The sequence below is a fragment of the Lepisosteus oculatus genome, chromosome 6 (genome assembly GCF_040954835.1).
Source record: "Lepisosteus oculatus isolate fLepOcu1 chromosome 6, fLepOcu1.hap2, whole genome shotgun sequence".
Classification (NCBI taxonomy): Eukaryota; Metazoa; Chordata; class Actinopteri; order Semionotiformes; family Lepisosteidae; genus Lepisosteus; species Lepisosteus oculatus.
Window position 1 is genome coordinate 59,519,241 of NC_090701.1, and position 22,613 is coordinate 59,541,853.

Genomic DNA, 22,613 nt, shown 5'->3' on the forward strand with positions numbered 1-22,613 from the left:
TTTCACTAGTTACTCCCATAATTCCACTTTTTAAAATATTTTTTATTGATACACTGATCAGTGAATAGAATGGGTAGCAATTGTGTTGTGTCCTCAACATGATTGTGGCTTGTAGTGCATATACAGTGTAAGTTTATTTCTATCAATCTTACACTGCATATTCCTATCAATCACGCTATTTGTCCATTTTGTTTCAGTGGATTTCAAGTTCTTTTATAGACCTCTAATGCTTTTGCCAAAATGTGCTTGGCAAACATGAAGTAATTTATCTTATCCCTAAAAACATGAATAGACCCATCAAAAGTGTCAAAAAGCTTTTGTATTGCAAGTCTTGTCAATGAAGAAAATAAGACCGCTATGAGAACATCTGGCCAAACTATTGTATAACTTGTATAACTATACAAGGCAGGTTAATTATACTTTTCTGTGAAGGTCCTACAGTTACATTATTCACAGATAAAATACCAAATTACTATACTGATATTTTGTTTATTATACCATAGATGCAGATATTGTGGCTGAAGATGGACTACATGCCATTAATCTGAACACACCTGAAATGGACCGTTTCTGTGTAAATGCCTTGAGCAGACTAGCGAAAGTGTATGACAAAGCCCCACAGCAGGATACTTTACACGTGCATAAAGGAGAAGGTCTCAAGCTGTTTCAAAACAAATCGTTGTGATTTTCACTCTTGTTGCATGCTGATTGAATGTACAGGTCCTAGCTTAATGACCCTTAAACAGCTTAAAGCAGGAGCACTGACAAGCCATGATGAGGTCTGAATCCTTCTTTCATACCGTAACTTTGTATAGGAAAAAATACGCTGTAGTATTGCTGGACAAATATTGATAAAGCATTGTGTACATAATGACAATAGTACTGTATGTGCTATTTATGCTCCGTGACAATACATTCTTTCTAATGAACTTAGTCATGAGGTTTGTTACAAGATGGCTCTGCCTTAGGGAATTTTTAACTTTTCCTAACTTGAAAATATAAAACGAGGAAAACAATTGTTATTAATAACTCTGTTACAATTAATCCTCTGTACTCTCTTGCATGTGCACACACAACATGCCAATTAGAGACCTGGCATCACCCAGGGAGGGGAATGGATAAAACTGCCGCCTTCTATATCAGACATTACTTTTTCCTTTTAAAAGTGAGGGAAGAACAGCTGTTGTCTCAATTGATTTATAATTATATCATTAGACCACAATCCTGCCTGTGCCAGTACATATTTAACTTGAAACAGCTTTATTATTTCAATCTTCCGCTTTTACAGAAACAGTTTTCTTTTGTTTCTCTTAGTAGTATTAACAATCTTTCTATGACTATAACTTCCCTTTAATGGGATTGATATCAAAATTGAAGTTAGCACTTTGCTCACAAAGTATATTATAAATTGTGAGTGGAACACTTAAGACTATGTTAGTTTTTCAAGAAGGAAATCTATAATAATGGAAAGATTATAGCAGCAATCAAACCTTTTAGCAAGACATCAAAACCCACAAAAGTAATGACATGAATTAATGCCTTTCCTAATCACCCAGAGCACAGCAAATTCAAATTAAAGGCTCATTTTAGTGACAATAAATATTATAATATATATGTATAATAATATACATGATAATGTAAATTTAGAGGCAAAGATGATCGTGTTACAATTCAGCTCTCTTTTACTGAAGAGTAAAACTAAAAGTGTCAAATTTGTGGAGGTACCAGGCAATATTCAATCTACACATTCAATACAATATACAGTTCAATAAAAATGTTATCAATATGAGATACTAAACATCAAAACAGTCTAAACTCATTTCCACTTAACTGAACCACTCAGATAAACATACTGTAAATGTACCCACTTTTAAAAATGAGCAATGAAACAAATATGACGCAAGTAAAACTGTTTTGTTCAAAGGACATACAGTAGTTTCCCTGTATGATGTGTAAATTTAGGCCGGCTTCACGGACCAATCCTGTTTCCGCAAAAATGTCAATTTCTATTGCAAAATCATTGCATGCAAGCAGTCTACAGTGGAGCATAACTACTGTCATTCTTCCCAGCAGTTCTATACAATTCTAATACAAAACACAGCTCTCTCACTATTAGCATATCCACCACTTCAGTACCATCACAAGCACAATAGTTTATGGTAAGTTATGAATAGGGGTAGCATTCAGTTTTTAAACATTTGAATATATGCATATTTCCCCCATTTCTTGTTATTCTTGTTTTTACAGTATATCTATTCCAGATTTTCTTCCTGTTACAATACATACTGTATCACCACATATATAATGATTAAATTCTAAATTAAATTATTAAAAACTGGGTTTCTGAGCAGTAGCATGAAATAATAGCAGACTGACAATGAAAAGCTCTTTTATTAAACCTTGGTTTAACAAAACAATTTTAAAATAAATGCATTAAAATAGTATTTAAAATGCATATACAGTGCTTTGCGAAAGTATTCGGCCCCCTTGAACTTTTCAACCTTTTGCCACATTTCAGGCTTCAAACATAAAGATATAAATTTTTTATTTTATGTGAAGAATCACCAACAAGTGGGACACAATTGTGAAGTGGAACGAAATCTATTGGATTTTTGAAACTTTTTTAACTAATAAAAAAATGAAAAGTGGGGCGTGCAAAATTATTCGGCCCCTTTACTTTCAGTGCAGCAAACTCACTCCAGAAGTTCAGCGAGGATCTCTGAATGATCCAATGTTGTCCTAAATGACTGATGGTGATAAATAGAATCCACCTGTGTGTAATCAAGTCTCTGTATAAATGCACCTGCGCTGTGATAGTCTCAAGGTTCTGTTGAAAGCGCAGAGAGCATCATGAAGACCAAGGAACACACCAGGCAGGTCCGTAATACTGTTGTGGAGAAGTTTAAAGCCGGATTTGGATACAAAAAGATTTCCCAAGCTTCAAACATCCCAAGGAGCACTGTGCAAGCGATCATCTTGAAATGGAAGGAGTATCAGACCACTGCAAATCTACCAAGACCTGGCTGTCCCTCTAAACTTTCAGCTCAGACAAGGAGAAGACTGATCAGAGATGCAGCCAAGAGGCCCATGATCACTCTGGATGAACTGCAGAGAACTACAGCTGAGGTGGGAGAGTCTGTCCATAGGACAACAATCAGTCTTACACTGCACAAATCCGGCCTTTATGGAAGAGTGGCAAGAAGAAAGCCATTTCTCAAAGATATCCATAAAAAGTCTCGTCTAAAGTTTGCCACAAGCCACCTGGGAGACACCCCAAACATGTGGAAGAAGGTGCTCTGGTCAGATGAAACCAAAATCGAACTTTTGGGCCACAATGCAAAACGATATGTTTGGCGTAAAAGCAACACAGCTCATCACCCTCAACACACCATCCCCACTGTCAAACATGGTGGTGGCAGCATCATGGTTTGGGCCTGCTTTTCTTCAGCAGGGACAGGGAAGATGGTTAAAATTGAGGGGAAGATGGATGCAGCCAAATACAGGACCATTCTGGATGAAAACCTGTTGGAGTCTGCAAAAGACCTGAAACTGGGACGGAGATTTATCTTCCAACAAGACAATGATCCCAAACATACAGCAAAATCTACAAAGGAATGGTTCACAAATAAACGTATCCAGGTGTTTGATTTGCCAAGTCAAAGTCCAGACCTGAATCCAATCGAGAATCTGTGGAAAGAGCTGAAAACTGCTGTTCACAAACGCTCTCCATCCAACCTCACTGAGCTCGAGCTGTTTTGCAAGGAAGAATGGGCAAGAATTTCAGTCTCTCGATGTGCAAAACTGATAGAGACATACCCCAAGCGACTTGCAGCTGTTATCGCAGCAAAAGGTGGCTCTACAAAGTATTAACGCAAGGGGGCCGAATAATTTTGCACGCCCCACTTTTCATTTTTTTATTAGTTAAAAAAGTTTCAAAAATCAAAAATTCAAGGCACTGTATTTCACAAAACAGAACTGAGGACCTGTTCAGTACATTTAGATCTAAGGGTTCTTACCATATCTATGTTGTGTATTAATGTGTAGTTTTTGCCCTAAAGTCCTGTTAAACATTAAACATCAGTTTCATTTCTATTTTTCTAAAAAAAATGTAGATAATTCATTTTAAAACCTTAAGGCTATAAAATGGGTTTTATTAACAGAATAGGTTTTGATTTAAAATGTTTCACAACTTTAAACTATACTCAAGCTTGGAATACTGCTTCACGTTAAAATAGCATTCCAGATCTGAATACATTGCATGCACTCAGCTAAAAGTTTCTGAAGCATCTTGGCATTGTGGACCCCTCCTGAGTTCATTGTCTGTGGCAATTGTTCCATTAGAACGTAATTAAATTTGCACTCTGTCTTTCACAGGAAAAGAAAACGCATACTGTACATAAATATTGATCTTGAGTTGGTAAAATGATACCAGTATCCTCAAACCTCAAAATTAAAACAGTCAAATTGATATGGGCAGGAACATACCTGTGACATGGTGCAGGACATATAGTACTGTAGATGGACAGTAGACAACCTGAATCTCCACAATAATAAAAGCAGTATTTTGCAAGAATTGCTAATCTCAGTTAATCATTTGTATCCACAAGCTCATCAAACACAACTTTTCCGTTTTTTTAATGCCAGTGTCTGCTGTTTGTTAACATTTTCATCCATTTCACTTATGAGTCTCTCCACTGACCTAGCACACATGAGTAAGTCCTTAATTCTAGACATGATAGTATCTTTGTTGGGGAAACCAACCAAACCAAACACCTGAACAGCTAAGAAAACCCTACTTTATGTATTCTCAATTTGTTAACATGGAAATTAGGCTTTCCATGTTTCACAACACATTATGCGGTTTTGTAACTTGCTTCTGTGGCTTGATATTTACAGTTCTGACACAGCAATTGGCAAAGGCTGCTTTATTTTCCCCTACCTCATTGTGGCCCATTTGATAGACTCAGCTGTTGAAGTGTTCGTCATGTTTTATCTGAAAATGTCATTAGACACTCGATGTGTGACAAACAACGCTCTTAGCATAGAGCACAAACAGCTTGGTCTTTATGTTGAACATAACCACATTCATCTCTCCAAAAAGGCTGAAATGAGTGAACATTTCATTTTGCTTTCTTAACAACCTGCCATTTTTTCCAAAATGTTTGACATTACACATTTACACACAAGTGTGAAAAATACTACCAGCAGCACAGATTGCAAGCTTTCCTGTGAAAACAATAGGCTAACCCCTCTGAAAATAATGTTGTAAATAAACCAAGTGAATCGTTTTTTCCTACGCCAAAGAGTTTTCATTGGGTAGCATGTTGTAGAGAATTATAGAACAGACAAGCATAGTTTTAGCATAACTTAATTTCTTATTAACTTATTAGTCATTGCACATGCCGTTAAAAAGCTTTTAACATGCCAATAATAGCAGGCGTATTGCAGGTTGCCAACCCTGTAGTAAGGTAATGAGTCCCCTATTCACAAACGGAAATATGATCACCCTCCACCACTTTCTAGGTATTCAGTTGTAACAAACCATTGACAAGAAATATTGACCTCAAGTAGGAACTGTAAAGGTGCACAATCTGACATGCTGTGGGACCTTCTGCTGTTTCCTCTTGTGTCAGTGTCATGGGGAATGTCATGGGGCACAATAACACTGGTGTACACTAATCATGGAGGCAGAGGGACAGTACTGGCATTTGTTGGATGCAGAGGAGGGATTCAAGTTGTTTATTTTAAATGATTGCTATAAGTTTTTGATTACAATTGTTTATTTAAGTTGATTGATGTTGAATTACAGTAACTCAAAACCAATGCATTAGTACTTTAATTATCATAATAGTGGTTTACTTCTATCCATACATACTATATACTGTAGTACATTATAAGATGCTATATGGGGTGGACTTGGTTATATCCAAATTTGGCTATTAACAACAGTTCTCTGAGTGTTCACAGTCAAGACCATATTGTATTTTACAGGTTCGCTACCAGCACATCGATTCCAGCACTAGAAGGAATCTAAGGTCTCAACAAAGGGTATCACCCACCTGACATTCTCCTTCACACATCATTAGGGAGCAAGCCCTCTACTAGATCATCTAAAGATCTGAGAGGAACAACATCTACTTGTCTGCCTTTGTTCACATGTCCAATTTGAGGCATCTTCAAACTCCACCTCTTGGAAGTTCATAGAAGCAATCAAAAGCTGCACCTCAACAAGTAGTTTGAGCTACTCTACGTGAGGTGTGTTCCCTTATACTGGACTTTGCTCTAAAGTACACTGGACCTGAATGTTTGCAAAGCTAATGAATTAATAAATGCTTTAAAATTTAACTTAATCTGAATATTGTCATGCACTCAGCTAGCCTTTACTATGTTATGACATTTTCTCAGTGCTTTTAAAATAGAAAGTAGAGGACTATGGTACCAAACAGCAAGATGGGTAAGCACTTTATAAGTACATAACATCATTCCTTGACATGCAATTCACATAAAAGTAAATCCTTAATTACAGCAGAGCCCTGCACAGAGGGAATAATGAATAATACCTTATGCTTTCCCTGGTCTTGTTTATTCATTACAGTGCTGGTACTGCCTTTTCTGACAGATGTTCGATTACATAAGAGAAATCCATTCCATCTTTTTTTTTAACCAAGAGAGACAGTATTTTATACTTCAATGAATTTTACTGAATGGTTTGTAGTTTGTATGAAAGAGAGGAATTTATCCAGACAATAGTGATCCACCCTGTATGTGCAATCTAGCTAAAAGATTGCCTTAATGAAAGAAAATGTGTAGAAAAATGCAATGGGAAGAAACTTATTTTTATTGCCTTTAGTTGGAACACCTTTAAAAGTGTTCGAGTAGGTGTAGCTCTAGGTGACCTGTAGACCTAAAGCCACACAGATGGGAGGCGAGTCCTTCACTTCGTTTCGTAAATCCTTCACTTTTGAAGTAATTTAGAAAATCTGTATCCAAAACCACTTTTTAATTAGAAAAAGAGCAGGATTATTCACCATTTATATGGAATACATTTATATTTCTGGTGATTAAATATTCCAACTCTTTGAAGTTTATTTCTCAAGTGGTACTAGGAATTGAGAATTCCTGCAATGCATTTGCCCAATCTCAGCTCTGCTTAGACACGATAAACTGATGAATTGCATTTACACTCTGCAACTGAGTTGGTCTTCTTAGACATGCAAGCTTTTCTGAAAAGGACCACCTTCTTCTTCTTCACCACCAACCGATGAATCTGAAAATGGGACCTCTGACTTTTCATCAGCCTCTCATGAGCCAGTCATCTTGGTTAAATCCAGAAAAAAAGCACTGATTACAGGAGATAAATGTTTACCAGGGACAGAGTACTTTCTATCATCCCCAATGCCAAGGAGGTTTTCTCGGAAATGTCCAAAAACACTACCAACCAACATTCTTCAAGCCACATCTCCAGAATCCCATCACCCCATCACTGTATTGCAGTCCTGGAGCCCTTACAAAACATATTTGCTTTCATGAGGCACATTTCTGTTTCAAAATGATAACTGACATCCTCATGTTTTATATTTTATTACAATTTATTTCTATTCCTTCCTCGGCCAAGTAACATCGACGTTAGAGCAGTATATACTGTATTGTGCCCAAATAAAGAATTTGGCAGAATGGCTCTCAAGAGCTCTTTTTACACTGCTATAATTACATATTTTCCAGCCATCTCTGACAGCTTGATTAGGTCTTTTGGGTATCACAAGGATGTCCATGCTAAAATCCCAAAGGGACAGTGGTACTGAGGTATCTTGCCAATGTGCTGAAAAAATACCAAAATGCTCTGCCACAAATTATGTAAAAATGCCAGTTTGATGCATGCTTCCTGTAGAAATATCTCCTTCTCACATGGCTTTTTACAAACTACAGCATGGCACCAAGTACAGATGCTTGCAAACATCCCCTGATTTACAGAGTGGGTGTCACCCTAGAGTAAATTTTGAGAGTAAAATAAGAGGAATTGTAAACATTGCACCAATCAGACGGACAGTCACATTAACATACAAATATTTTTCCTCTTTTTTATGTATTTATAGGAAGACTGTGAAAACACATTCTTTAGTAGACATACATACATATGTATTGTGTTTATATAAATATATTGTAAGCAACCATCACTCAAGCAGCATAAAGAAAATGGAACTATTTAGTTTTAATTGTTTCAGCTCCATGGAATTCCTGCATGTGAGAGAACTTACATATGGTAGGACCCTGGGGAATGTTAATGCCTATTCCCATTTTTAATTAGGCAATAAAATGAAGCCAGATCTGTAAGTAAACTTGTATGTTTGAATTTACTTATAGCATTAAAGTTAACACATAGTGTTTTACAGCCTCAGACTTACATAGTCCATCTTCACAGTCTAAACCTTTTTATTCCTCATCCTTTTTAAGGCCCCCTGATGTGTCATTGAATCAGCTGACATTTCAATGCCTTTTATCCACTGAAATTGCTTAACCAAAATATTTACTGTAGAAAGTGGTGCAGTTTAATAAAACCAATATTTGATCTAATCCTGCTTAGTTTGTTGTGCTATCATGCGTCATCACAGTGTGCTTCCTTTAACTTTATTTATACGATGCATCACTACTGGGCCTGCTGAACATTAACTACTGCAAAACTCAGAATGCATTTACTAAAGAAGGCATCCAATCTCCAACCGTGTCCAGCATCTGCTTGAGCAGTTTGTGATCCGTTTCCATTTCCAGGAGTTCCTTGGGGACTGTCTGGGTAACCTAATCTTACTGGTCCCTTTGTGAAAACCAGCTTGTACGTATATGAAGAACAGTTTTCTTCTATATTTTAAAACTGGACACAGTGCCTCAGTTTCCACAGTCACATAAATCTGTGCGGAGGGCCATACGCAGGTTTATACAGTAGATGGACACGAGCTTTTTAATCAGTTGTTTGTCAATTTTATGCATGGTACTATTTATAAACACCTTCAAATATAGCTGAATCTAAAGCCATTTTAATTGGCATTTGAGAAAGTGTTATTAATACTAATATTATATATTAAGACAATTATTTAAATAATTTTTCAGTTTTTTTAATGGCCACACCACAGCTTGCCATTGGTGACATTCAGTACTAATTCATCTAGAGAGCATGTAGAGAGAAGATTCAACAGAACAGTTTCCTTGTGTGGTTATGGCCCATGAAAGTCTTCTAACATCACATTGCTAACTACCACTAGCAAGCTTATAAGCAAGTTCCCTGAGGTGTTCCTCACTGCTAGAAAACTGTCTGTACATTTACGACTGCTTAATTATACAGGCAGCAGTGTAAACACTGGGGCTGTTATGGTACATCATGAAAAAAGGTCACAAACAAGAAGAAGTTGTTTTGTCTATCTAGACATGAAATGACCAATAAGAAATACTTAGAAGAAAACAGGCTATGTGGAAAATGGTTAAAGCTACATTTCTGACATCTGAATTCATGCATTAAAATCAATCTAGAAATTGTTAAAACATTTATATTATGGAAAATATTTCTTAGTGATCTTGGTCTCATAATATGTCAATACTATTTAATGGCAAATAGTGTAGGACATTTATGCTCGTGACCATCAATATTTTTAATTTGTGAATGAAGTATTTTCCACCAGTATTAACTTCTGTTGTGCGATAATGCTTATTTGGTGATCTGACAGGTCCTGAATGACTAATAATAAGCCCATCAATGGCATTATAATTCTTTTTTATCGGCTGCAATCTTCTGTGCTCATCTGTGTTGAGGTGACTTGTGTCATTTTAGAATTAAATCCCAGCAGACATGGAGAATGTAGCTGTACCTAGCCGCCCAATCAGTGTTGTTTGGCATGAATCCCCAGAATAAAATGGCTCCAAGGGAAGGTTGATCTAATAAGCCTTTCACGACCCCAGCAAACAGCAGTGTTCATCTTACCACTGCCGTGAAGGTGGTGAGCCCATTGAAAAACACACACTGAACGTCCCTCGCTGCCTAGACTATTCTTCCTGGTTCCCTTCAGTCTTCGTCTCAAAGAGCCTATTCTATTGCTCTATGTGCGGCGCAAACCTAACCAAAGAAAATACACTTCATTCACACGAATATTCCCTTTTGTCCACCTGCAAAACAAATCCCTGTTTATTACTTAACTGTATTTATACACATCGTATTCTCTGTATATTTTTTCTTTTTGCCAAAAAATGGACTCAATGAAACAGATTCCAAATAGATCTTAAAGGCTTGTCGCCATTGGGCACAGAGATTCGCACACTGTATAACATATGGTATGACTTAACAGCTAAAATGTTGCATATTTCTTTCTCTGTTTCAGCGTGGAATGTTGGAATGTTTTTTGTTTTTTGCAGCAAAACATTCTTACACAGCTCCCTGCTCAAACCTACACAGATATAATGTTGTACATACTGCTGTATTTGTTTTATAGAACATATTCACATTCAGGAAAATATTCTCAGGTGTCTGTGTTCCTGACACACAAACAGTAAAATATTTGCTGAAACAATGGTGATGTCATTGATGTTTATCTTGATCAAGTATTTTCAAATTTAAAATGCCCAAGGCAACAATTCACTGTGGCGAGCAGAAATTTATTTACAGTGTTTGTTATCATAGTTAATTAATCTTAGTATAAAACAAAAAATATGATATTTAGATTTGCCTTTACTGTTCGTTTTATAATGCATTGTATACTTTATAACAAAACATTGACAACTTTAATCTATTGATCTATTTTGTGGAAACTCATAAAAAATAAGGAAAATGCTGAGTAATTAAACATTTATAATAAAAAAAAACACATTATGACTGGAAACGTTGCATGGTGAAGGGAAGTCACACACTCTACTGTAAAGTGGTATTTAGAATTTGGCCTGATTTTCCCTGTGGGCAGATGGTCCATGTACTGTACTGCAATTCAGTTACAATACTTAAAATGACTGAAACACTTCATCCTAAAATAAAATAAAGATAAAGAGAAGTACAGTGGTTTGCCTTTATACATTCATTTTCACAGCCTTGAATGAGCTCTTGGCAGCCTTCCCTGTGTTCGTTCTCCTGTTCAGTTCATCCTAATCGGGGGAATCCCTGTAGTCAGTGTGCAGTGGTGAGTCAATCAATTTAATTTAAATATAATGAACTGTACATTATTTACTGTTTAATTTTGTAAGTTGAATGCTTTTTGTACTGAAATCGGTACTTTTGTTTGTCAAGCACCAGACCAAATTAATTTACATTTTCTTCACCTGCACAAATGTTCCCAGACCCCAGAGAGGTAAAGCAGGCCCACGCCCTGATGGAGCTGCCCAGCCTGCCTGCTGACGGATACTATTAACTTTTCATTTTGGGCATCTCCTGCTTGTCTCTACTGGATACCGAGTCTGAAATGACCCGATAACCTGTGATCTTTTCACTCTAGTCTAGTCTCTTAATGAAAAAAATGCCCATGATGTTTCAAACCCTCCTTCTAAACAACAGTGTATTGCTTGCCTGTCCCCGATTATTCCCCTTTTCTAGTGTTGGAAACGACGACACCATGCTGGGACAAGCGGAGGGAATGAGCTATGATGAGCTGTCTGACAGGTTCTTTATGGTGCAGTCCTGTTTCAGTACACAGTGTCCCCCTTCCTCTCGTTTTTCAGACTTAATCAGAACAAGGGGATGAGTTTCCCTTTCAGCATGGTGTCACTGCAGGCTTAGGAAAGCACTTCTGTAATTTTGAAGCTCTTCAACACAGATTGCAAGGGATGTTCTTCCTGTCTCAGTTTGTTTGACAAACTTGGGAAGCAATACAGTTTGAGCTGAAAATCTGAACCGACAACTACTTGTACAAATAGACTAAGGCACAGGCAACCCTGCTGAGGTATCGCCTCATTGATTTCTGTACTAGTACAGTTCCCTGTCTCTTCATGTCTCACTACAGCCCTACTCAACAAAGGCTGTGAAGAATTTTGGCATCTTAATGTTACAAGGAGTGAGGGATCTGTGCACGCTATCCTCCACCATCTTTCTCACACTCTGCCTCAGGTGTCTCCTCTGCAAGCTTGTGTTTCTCAGTCGCTTTTATATGACGATACATATTTATAACCCAGAGTAACAGCACTGTTGCTATTCTACATCTTTCAATAACTTCCTAATATTAGTAGGGGTCCATAGTAGTGTTTAAACCACCAAAGTCATTCATTCTATTAGAATCCACAGGGAATAAAAACCATAATGTTGTCATAGGTGAACAAGGAATACAGCCTAGGACTGAGACAGCAGCCTTTAGGAGCACCAGTGTTTAGGATCACTGTGGAGGAGATATTGTTACCAATGTTCACCATCTAAGGTCTGCCTGTCAGGAAATCCAACTGCAGATAGAGTTGCATAAACCTAGATTCCTGAATTTTGGAAACAGCTTGAACAATTGTGTTTTGGGAACAATTGTGTTAAAGGCTGAGCTGTAATCTATAAACAGCATCCTTATACAGGTGTTGCACCTGTCCAAAGGTTGTAGGGCAGTATATAATGCATAATCATCAAATGAACTATGTGAGTGGCAAGAAAACTAAAGTGGGTCAGGGGAGTCTGGGACAGTACAGTTTATATAAAAATTTGTGTGCCACAAGAGTGCTCACAAACACCCCAAATGCACCTTTCCTTGTGCATCACACGTAATTCTTCAGTGACATTTCATGGAACCAATCATGAAGAGAGAAGTTTTATGTAAAAACACAATTTCATGCGGCTAATTTACAGTAGGTTCATACTGTATGGATTCCTGGTACAAAGATTTGATAAAGCTTTAAAATTTCATCATCCCATTTTGACTAATGAAAATTTTTTACGAATATTATCCGACATATGAATATATGTTTTTTGTGTGTATCTGCAGTGTATTTTGTACAGAATATTTAGTAGTACAAAGCTTAAATGAACGTGTTTTGTTCCTCGTCTGTCATTTTTGTACTGGGACAGACGATATTTAGGAGTACACAGCTTTGAATAACGAGAGATATTCCTTAGTTTACTAAGTTTTGAGACGAGCCACCTCAACACGAACATATACGATGTGTTACTACTTTTGTGCAGGAATAGACAAGATGAAAATCAATTTAATCAAACTGCCGGTGGAGAATGAAAAATTATTTTAAAACAAGTTCCCATCGATCCTATTGTGCTCTCCCAGGGCTGACATCACCAGCTGGTCCGCACACTGCCCCAACACTGCCTGATGAGGGCACTACAATATCTACTTCAGTGCACCAAAGGTTAAAAATCATGAAACACAATCCACTCCCTTTCCTCCTTTTCGGTAGGATGAGCTGTGTAGGGAGGCCCGTGTCCACCAGGGAGTAAAAAGAAAGCACCCAATGGTATCTCGCAACAGTCCGTCCTACTGTTATATTCATAAAGCATATGGGATCTATAGGCCTGAAGACTTGTCAAGTGCCCTGATAAACACAAATGAATGTCCAGTAGGTCATACTAATTTTTATGGAAGCCTATTTCCACCAGGGAGGCTCCATAGTACCCGGATGGAAGGGAGGATGGTGGGCTTCTTTTGCCAGATGAGCATCCTGGCCTGGCTACGTTCATTGCTGGCGCCAGAAGTGACCTAAACATTGTGAGATATGAAGTCATAAATATGAGAAATGAAGTCGGAATTGCGAGATATTCAGTTACACTTGTAAGATGTAAAGTCGTAATTATGAGAAATAAAGTCATTATTTTGAGTAAAAGTCATAAATACGAGAAATGAAGTCGGATACGCAAGATTTTAAATCGTAATTGGAGGATAAAAAATCATAATTCTGTGATGAAGTCGAAACTGGGCGATACCATAGCATGCTTTTTTTAATTCCCTGGTGGAAAAGTGGGCTTCCCTGGCTGTGCAGCATGAATTCAGCAGGTCGCACAGCGCTATCAGGAAGGTTGGGTTTCAGCCAGGTTTCAGTGAAACAGAAGAAGCAGCATTGTTCCAAGGCATGCTGAGCCTTGATGCGGCAGTGAATTTCGTCGATCTTGCTGGCCAGCGACTGCGCACGTACAGAGAGGACCCTGTGGAGCTGCTCTTCCCCACCACCTCTTGAAAAGCCAAGCTGAAAAACTGACCTGCCACTCCCTGATTAGATGGGTATGGTCTATGCAAGCACATACTATCAGCTGGAACAGATAAGCCACATACTGTACTATTATGAAACCTGTGCTCCTCACATTCTCTTTATCGTTGAACACAGTATCTATCAACAGTCAAATCTAAATCACAGGTCGAGTAAAGTCAATGCAATTAAACGATTTCAGCACAAATGGGTGGTAGCCACAAGGAGTAAATCTCTTTTAATTCTATTTAATTCAATTCTTTCTTTTATTATTTTTACATTCAAATATGTAGCAAGCACAGCTGTATGCTCAAGTTATCTTCATATACTGTCATTATTAGGGTATAAGATTATATGTAGTTATAGTAGTCAGCAGATTGTGTATCCATGTCCATCCCAATTAAAAGAAAGAGGATGAAAAGAATTGCACCAGTACATTTGTATTAAAATAATAAGTCATATTTCTGAGTATATTCAACATGGCTCTGTAGTATAGTTCAGACTTTTTCTGCTATTTGCAGACATATATAAATAACCCAAATAAATATTGCTCTGGAGACAGGGCTGACAATACACAGTAGAGAGACTCTTTCATACCAGCAGCCTGGATATAAAATGAAGCCTCCATTTTTGTGTACAATGCAATGGCTCCTTTTAAAGCTGCAGTAAGCTGAATTGCAGACAGCACTAATGCATCAATCAAAATGGCTGTCTGGGATCCACGCAAACAGTTTGTCAAAGGTGCACAAATCTTGACCCACCACAAAACCACTGTTGTTCAAGAGATTTCAGTTGTGTTTGTCCAGTTTCTGGACTAAGCACTCTAAAAAACTTAATGAATTTGGTTCATTAACCAAGAAGCACTTAAACTTCTTTTGTACAGTACTTAATCTTAAATTACTGAACTTCCATGAACTGAGCCATATGGTGCAGCTGTAGTTTGCAATGTGCCATGAATGCAGCTTAAAGCACATACCTGTGACCCTCTAGCAGGTCAGTGGCTTTTTGCATTGAGATAACGTGTTTTTTATTTGATCCAGGTTGATATCCTTGTAGTCCAGAAGTCTCATTATACAGTGAAGGGGAAACCATTACGAAGAACATCTCCACAGTATGCAGAAAACAGTAGCATTCCAAACTCCTAAATGAAGAGCTAATATATATCCACAAAATATAATTTTAATGAGCAGCAGAAAAATGTGTATCTTCATCTATTGGGAGATCTACAATAAAATGGAATTATATTCATTTAAACTTGGAGCCATGTGTGTGATGTAGTATGTTTCTGGATAATGCAGATCCTAGGTTTATCTGTTAACTGGACCACAGCTGACATCACCTTTCATAAGACATTTTAACCAGCAATATACCAAAACAAACTATTGGCCTTGACTCTCAGACTGCTGTCAGTATTGGTCATTGTATAACACACCTGCAATGATGTAATGGTAGAATTATCCTTAAAGTATCCATTAATTGGCTTTTTATATGCTGTGTGGTTCCAGTGCAAAAAAATTCTAATTAGTTAACAAAAAACTAAATAGAAACAATGTGTTGTTTGATGGTTTGCGTTATCATGAAGGGAAAATAAATGGTTTATCTCCACCACATTATAATATTCTACACTAATAATGTTCTTCAATGTGCTGTTGACATGTTATTTGTATAGTATGACTACAATATATTGAACGTCTCCAGTTGGCAAAATGATAATACTGAGATCAAGTAATAAAAATGGTCAGAATATTAGGAATAAGTTAAAGGTGACTGCAGTAAGTTTAATAGATGAAAACTTGTCAGGTTGTAATTTCAGAAAATCATTCTTGAAAGTGGAAATTTTGCTTTTCGTCTCAGGGGAATTTCATGAGAGTTGGCAACAGTGCATACATCCGCCCACACTGTATCAGAAACGCACTTAAATATACACTTTTGTCTTCATCATTTTGTCTTTTGCTTCTTTCTCATATGCTCTCATAACCTTTCACTCCCAAGCCACAGAGACTTATCCACAAAGCCCCAATCCATTCCCATCTTCTAACCCTGATCGCCAATTATTCTCAGTCCCTCATGGATTTGGTTAGCTGCAGGCAATCGGACCTCTTATGCTAGCATCTAGAACTCACACCAAGAGCAAGGTTTAAAGAGAAAAAGAATAAAGATATAAAAAATATATATTGCCGTTTATTTGAATAGAGATGGCATGGTCACTAGCACTGCATAGATAAATGAAGAACAGCAATAATGAAAAGTCCCTGCTTAATTGAACTGACACACGCTGAAAAGAAAGTATTAGCACAGCAATAGTGCAGAAAATTAAAGTATGCTGATCATTTCTGTCCAGTATAGGAAATGCCTGACATTTTTAGATTTAAATGAACTGTTATCCTTCAGTGATGAGTTCCAACATTCGGAGAGGACACCACATGCAAAATATCTTGATCTATATTTTATTCCAGTAGGTTTTTGATAGTTGGTGGTAATCCTACTGCACAGTCTAATATGTGCAACTGACTCGGTGAAAAAACATTTGAGAAATTTCCAGTTTGGAAGGAGTCCCCAGAAGTCTGTCTGCGAAGCTCAAAAGTGAAGAGAAGAATGTTTTTCCACTAATTCAGAATCATTAGCACAGGAAAGTACAACCAAAACCCCTCCAGGGAGCCAACAGTTCTTAAACTCTCAACATAAGAGAAGAGACAGGTTTTTGATTAGGTTAATTCAGGAGAGTCTAGAAGAGAATCTGAGTCTTGTTTGAACCCCTCTGCTTTACCTTATTGAAGGTTCAAATTTAATTTTTACCAGATGGATAAAAAAAAGAGAGCTCAGTCTTAGAGGTACTGGAGGCTGTGCACAACAGCTTTAATTCAGAGCTTTAGTAACAAGGGCCTACAATACACAAATGGCTCTTTTCCAAAAAAAATATGCATTAACATTGTTTCTTTTCTAAAAATAATTTTTGTGCTATAGATTCCAGGTCATGATCTGCAAAATAAAAAAGGAACTCCTTTAATGACAACCACACGCAGGGGTGTTCATAAAACTGCATTGTTCCAATGCCTTTTAGTTATTTAAAACGTCATTTTTAAACTAACTTTCTACCAAAGGAGTCAATTCTATTTTTTTAATTCCAAAACTTGCTCCTTCTGCAGTAGGTCACCCATGTCTAATAGTGTGCAGAGGAGAATTATGTAACTGCTTCATATACTGCATCTTCAGCTGATGGATGGAGGTGGCTGTGAGTGATTTAGTCAGAAGTCCTCCGGCTGTTGATTCTGTAGGACTCAAGGGAAGTTGCAGTGTTGGTCCTATCACAAAAGCAAGCTTTCCTACCATATTATTACAGGAGGGTCACACCATCTTGAGACTATGCCAAACACCTTTTTAACTAATCTAATATCATTTTACTTTCTTTAAAAGATATCATGAAATTACAGCAAATGGAGCAGCTTTCATTTGTATTTACTGTAGCTTCGTAGTGTCTTTTCATACAGAATACACACGTATATTTAAATTTTCACAAGACTTGAAATTAAATATAGTCTTAACACAGTAAACAAAGAGGCTGCAAGCGAGATTAAATTAATGTGGTTTATCAAAGAAAATTGTATGAAATAGAGCAAAAATGGATCTTGGATCAATAATAAAAATCGGTATCACAATTTTAAATGCACAATCTTAGAGCTGTATTTTTTTGCCTGAGGAAACTCAAACTTTTTATACTACTATATGTACAGAGCAAGTACCCAGAGATTGAACAGTTACCGTAAACATTTGGTTGAAGTCATTGCTGCTCAAGGGGGGGTCACACCAGTCACTGAAAGCACAGGTTCACATACTTTTTCCGACAAAGACATTTAATGTTGGATCATTTTCATCAATAAATGAATGAAAAATATCCTTTTGTGTGTTTTGTTTTATTGGGTTCTCTTTATATATTTTTATGACTTGGATGAAGATCTGATCACGTTTTAGGTCAAATTTATGCAGAAATTCTAGTTCACACTAGAAAGTTCACACTTTCTAGCACCACTGTATACTGATATACTGGGTGAAGTGAAGTGCCAGTGTGCTTGTATAAGTTTGCTCTGCAAACCCATCCAGAAAACATTACTACTTTATTACCTATGCTTCCGGGGAAGGCACCAGGTTGCTGTGAACCTTATGAACAGTTTATGAACCAGGAACAAATGGCTTTCTCATAATGGCTGGAAGGATGTCCAACAAATCTCCACATCTCTTGGACTATGAGCAAACAGTAAAAGACTCATTCTTACCAGGAACACACAGCTTGGTATCACACCAGAAGAAGACTCCACGGTCAAAACGTTGTGTTTACTCTTTTCAGCATGGAATAAACCTATGACATGTTCCTTTGCAGTCTACACATGCTGACACAGCTACCTACCTGCACAGCGTGGTACGTTCATTTTAATCTCCACACTGCTTAACTACACAGACAGCCTGCTTTAGTGGTGAAAACTAAAGTGTTCAAAGTTTCATAAACTGATTATTTGAACTTGAACTTGAACTTGAACTTTATTGCCATATGTAACCGGTACTGGTACAATGGAATTCTTACTTACAGAAAGTCTCTCGATTGTAAAACAAGTGTACAAACAAAACAAAGTGCAAACAGTGCATCAAGACAATGTGCAAACAATAGACAATGTGCAAGTAAACATGCAGGCAGTTTGAATGTAAACAATACAGACATGTAAACAATGACTGGAGACGTACAATAAATAAATTACAATGAGGTAGATGGTGATGGTGTGGGTGTGGTCCGAGGGGGATGGCTAAATGTGTTCGCCAGTCTCACTGCTTGTGGATAGAAGCTATTGAAGAATCTAGTGGTAAGTGTCCGTATGCTCTTATATCTCTTGCCTGAGGGCAGTGGGGTGAAGAGCTCATGCCCGGGGTGGTGACTGTCCTCTGTGATGGCCAGAATTCTACCACGGCAGCGGTCCTCGTAGAGCTGTTTAATCTCGGTGAGACCGCAGCCAATGATCTTCTGGGCCATATTGACCATTCTCTGCAGTGCCTTTCTTTCTCGCGAAGAGGTGTTGCCATACCACACGGTGATCCCGTTGGTGAGGACGCTCTCGATAGTGCAGCGGTAGAAGTTCACCAACACATGTATTGGCATCCCCCATCGCTTGAGGCACCTTAAGAAATAAAGGCGCTGCTGAGCCTTCTTCATGATAGAGTCAGTGTTCACAGTCCAGGTTAGATCTTTAGAGATGTGAATTCCCAAAAACCTAAAGCTGGTGACTGTTTCCACTTCCGTTCCATCAATACTGAGTGGGCTGTGAGTGTGTGGCCTGTGTCTCCGAAAGTCCACTATTAGCTCTTTCGTTTTCTTTATGTTCAAGTCCAGGTTATTGCTATGACACCACCTAAGCAGCTGTACAACTTCATCCCTGTAAGTGGACTCGTCATCATCACTGATCAGTCCTATTATAGTGGTGTCATCGGCAAACTTGATGATGCGGTTATTGCTGTGTCTTGCTGTGCAGTCGTGAGTAAATAGGGAGTACAACCTTGGACTCAGACAGCAGCCTTGTGGGGTTCCAGTGCTCAGGGTGAGTGGTGTTGATGTTTTATTGCCTATCCGCACCACCTGTGGTCTCTCGATAAGAAAGTCCAGCAGCCAGTTGCAGACAGAGTTGCACAGACCTAATCCCCTGAGCTTTGTCACCAGTTGACTGGGTATGATGGAATTGAATGCTGAACTGTAGTCCACAAACAGCATTCTCACATACGAGTTCTTAGTGTCCAGGTGTTCCAAGGCTGTATGCAGAGCCAGGGAGACAGCATCATCCACTGATCTGTTGTTCTGGTAGGCGAACTGCAGGGGGTCCAGGGACTCTGTGATGGAGGAGTTGATGTGTGACAACACCAGCTTCTCCAGGCATTTCATCACCACAGATGTTAATGCTACTGGGCGGTAATCATTCAGGCATGTCACTTTTGTCTTTTTGGGGGTTGGAACAATAGTGGTTTTTTTAAAGCAAGTGGGGACCATGGACTGTGACAGGGAGGAGTTAAAGATGTTTGTAAACACTGTGGTCAGCTGGGCTGCACATGTCCTCAGGACGCGAGGTGGTATCCCATCAGGCCCTGCAGCCTTACGGGTTTTCACCCTGCTCAGAGTCTTCTGCACGTCCTGCTCTGAGAGTTTCAGAACAAACTCGCCCTGCACACTTGGGGTCTTCTCAGCAGTGCCCGTGTTCAGAGCATCAAAGCGTGCATAGAAGTGGTTCAGCTCGTCAGGCAGGGATGCGTTGTTCGTGTCAATCTCCTGGCTGCAGCCCCTGTAGCCTGTGATTGACTGTAATCCCTGCCACAGCCTCCGGGTGTCAGCGCACTGCATTTCGAGCCGCTCTCTGTAGCTCCGTTTGGCGCGTTTTATGGCTTCTTCTAATGCATACCGTGATTTCTTGTACAGCTCTTTGTCCCCCGATTTGAACGCGGTGGATCTATCTTTTATTTTATTGCGAATTTAAAGATGACCCATAAGATCTCTTGGTTTATAGCTCTTCAGGACCAGGGCTGGCAGCCTTCAATCTATACTGTACATTTCTGTCCTTGTAGCAACAGGGTATCAGTTTTCCTTTGGGTTTCCTAAGGCACCCCTCTGTCTCATATGCTGTATGTAGAATGTGAGATATGGCTCTCTCTTCTACACACCTGAAAATCACTCTGGAGACTAAACAGATTTTTTTTACTTTACAGAATGCAATTAACCTCTGCTTGTTCCTTTGTAGCTTGCATGCTGACGCAGCCTACAACTCTAACCTTTTAAAATCTAAACTTCTGATCCTCACCTTTAAGGTCTTGAAAGGTTTGACTCTTAACTACATTGGTAAACTATCATCTCCCTTTACACCAACACATCATTTATACTCTTTGAACTGTAGATATCTTTCAGTTCCCAAAACTAGACTCCACACCTTGGGAGAATGTTCTTTCTGTTCTTTTGGCCCAAGCCTGATCTGATCTCCCAGCCCGTATTACATTTTGAAATTCTGTCAGCACTCTTAAATACTAAATTAAAATATAAGTTAATAGTTTATTTTCATAGTTTTAAATTGTATTTACTGTATTGAATTTTGTGCATTAATATTTTCTCTTCTGTTTGTTGTCTTTTTTTACTGTGTTAGGAAAGGCACTATACACAATAATAACAAGTATTATTCTCATTAGAAATAGTTTAAAATTAACTAAATTAATGTATTTTATGTGCTCCGACGGCAGGCTGAGCGACGCGCTGGTTGGAGTATTCTCGGTCGCATTTAATGGCAACGTCAGCTCAAAGATTTGGTTCAAACCACCAACTGGAGACGGGCGTGACGACAAGCGGACCCTGCTGATGCGGGATTAACGCTAGGATGAGAGAGAATGTATTTTATGTGGTATGAAAATAGTTATTTTATAAATAGGTTACTTTTAGGCTTCTTCACATTGATTTAATAATGAGAACATTATTCCATAAAATTATTAGTACAGTATGTTAACTTTGTGAACATAATACTTTAGTCACAATTTTCTAAATCAACAAAAATCATACTTACTAAAAAGTCTGGACATTCGAGGAAGCATCTATTTCAAATTTCGAATTCAAATATCTAGTTTAGGTTTTTGCTACCTGCATATTTACTCTGCATTGTTATATTAATTGTCATCTGTCAGATGACTGCCTAGTATTTAATTTTAGCAAAACATTTTGAATTTCCTTTGCAGTTTCCTAATGTCTTATATAATTAGCAATGTAGAACTGAGTACCACAAACTGTTTCAATAATATAAATCAGGAAGAACATTGGTCCTAATACAGATCCCTGCATTGTACTCCACTTCTTGGAATTACTACCAGTGTCAATTTAATAATTAATATTTTATGCTGAACTTCATCAAAAGCCTTTGGAAAATTAACTTCTATCAATTTTTACTCAAGCTAAAATAGATTTTTATCTAAATATTAGGCTTTTATCCAATTACCTATTTTTTCCCCAATAACACCCCCTCATGTGCCGATGTGTACTTTAATAAGTGATTTTGGTGGTAGCAGCTTTTCCATTTGAACTCTGTAGAAGAGTTCTTTGGACCACCAACAGGAGTAATGGATACACGATGTTATTATATAGGAGAGTTATTAGTGGCAGCATCTTACTGTACAGTACAGTATGTATGTCAAGTGATCAAAGTCTAAGAACACCAAACACGGTCATGTGGTTTCTTTGCCATAACAGCCACTTGTATGGAATTTGGTTTGGTGAGCTCATACAACTAAGGACATACAAGACCAACATACTGTACAACATAAAGTCATTAATAGAAAGCATTCATGCAACACCTTCGCAAACCATCCTAAATGCACACCAGTAATAAAATAAGTAACACTGAGATAAATAAGTGGGGCCTGGTTGAATACCAATGAGCTGTGCAAAAATGTCCAAATTAAAGAGCTTTATATAAAGAGTTTATACG

General features: G+C 38.0%; 1 long non-coding RNA gene across 2 annotated transcripts in view; it reads right to left on the bottom strand.

The window, feature by feature from the left end:
* LOC107078150 (uncharacterized) overlaps positions 1-22,613 on the bottom strand; it is an 89,916-nt gene that overhangs the window by 31,653 nt on the left and 35,650 nt on the right. The window lies entirely within an intron of this gene.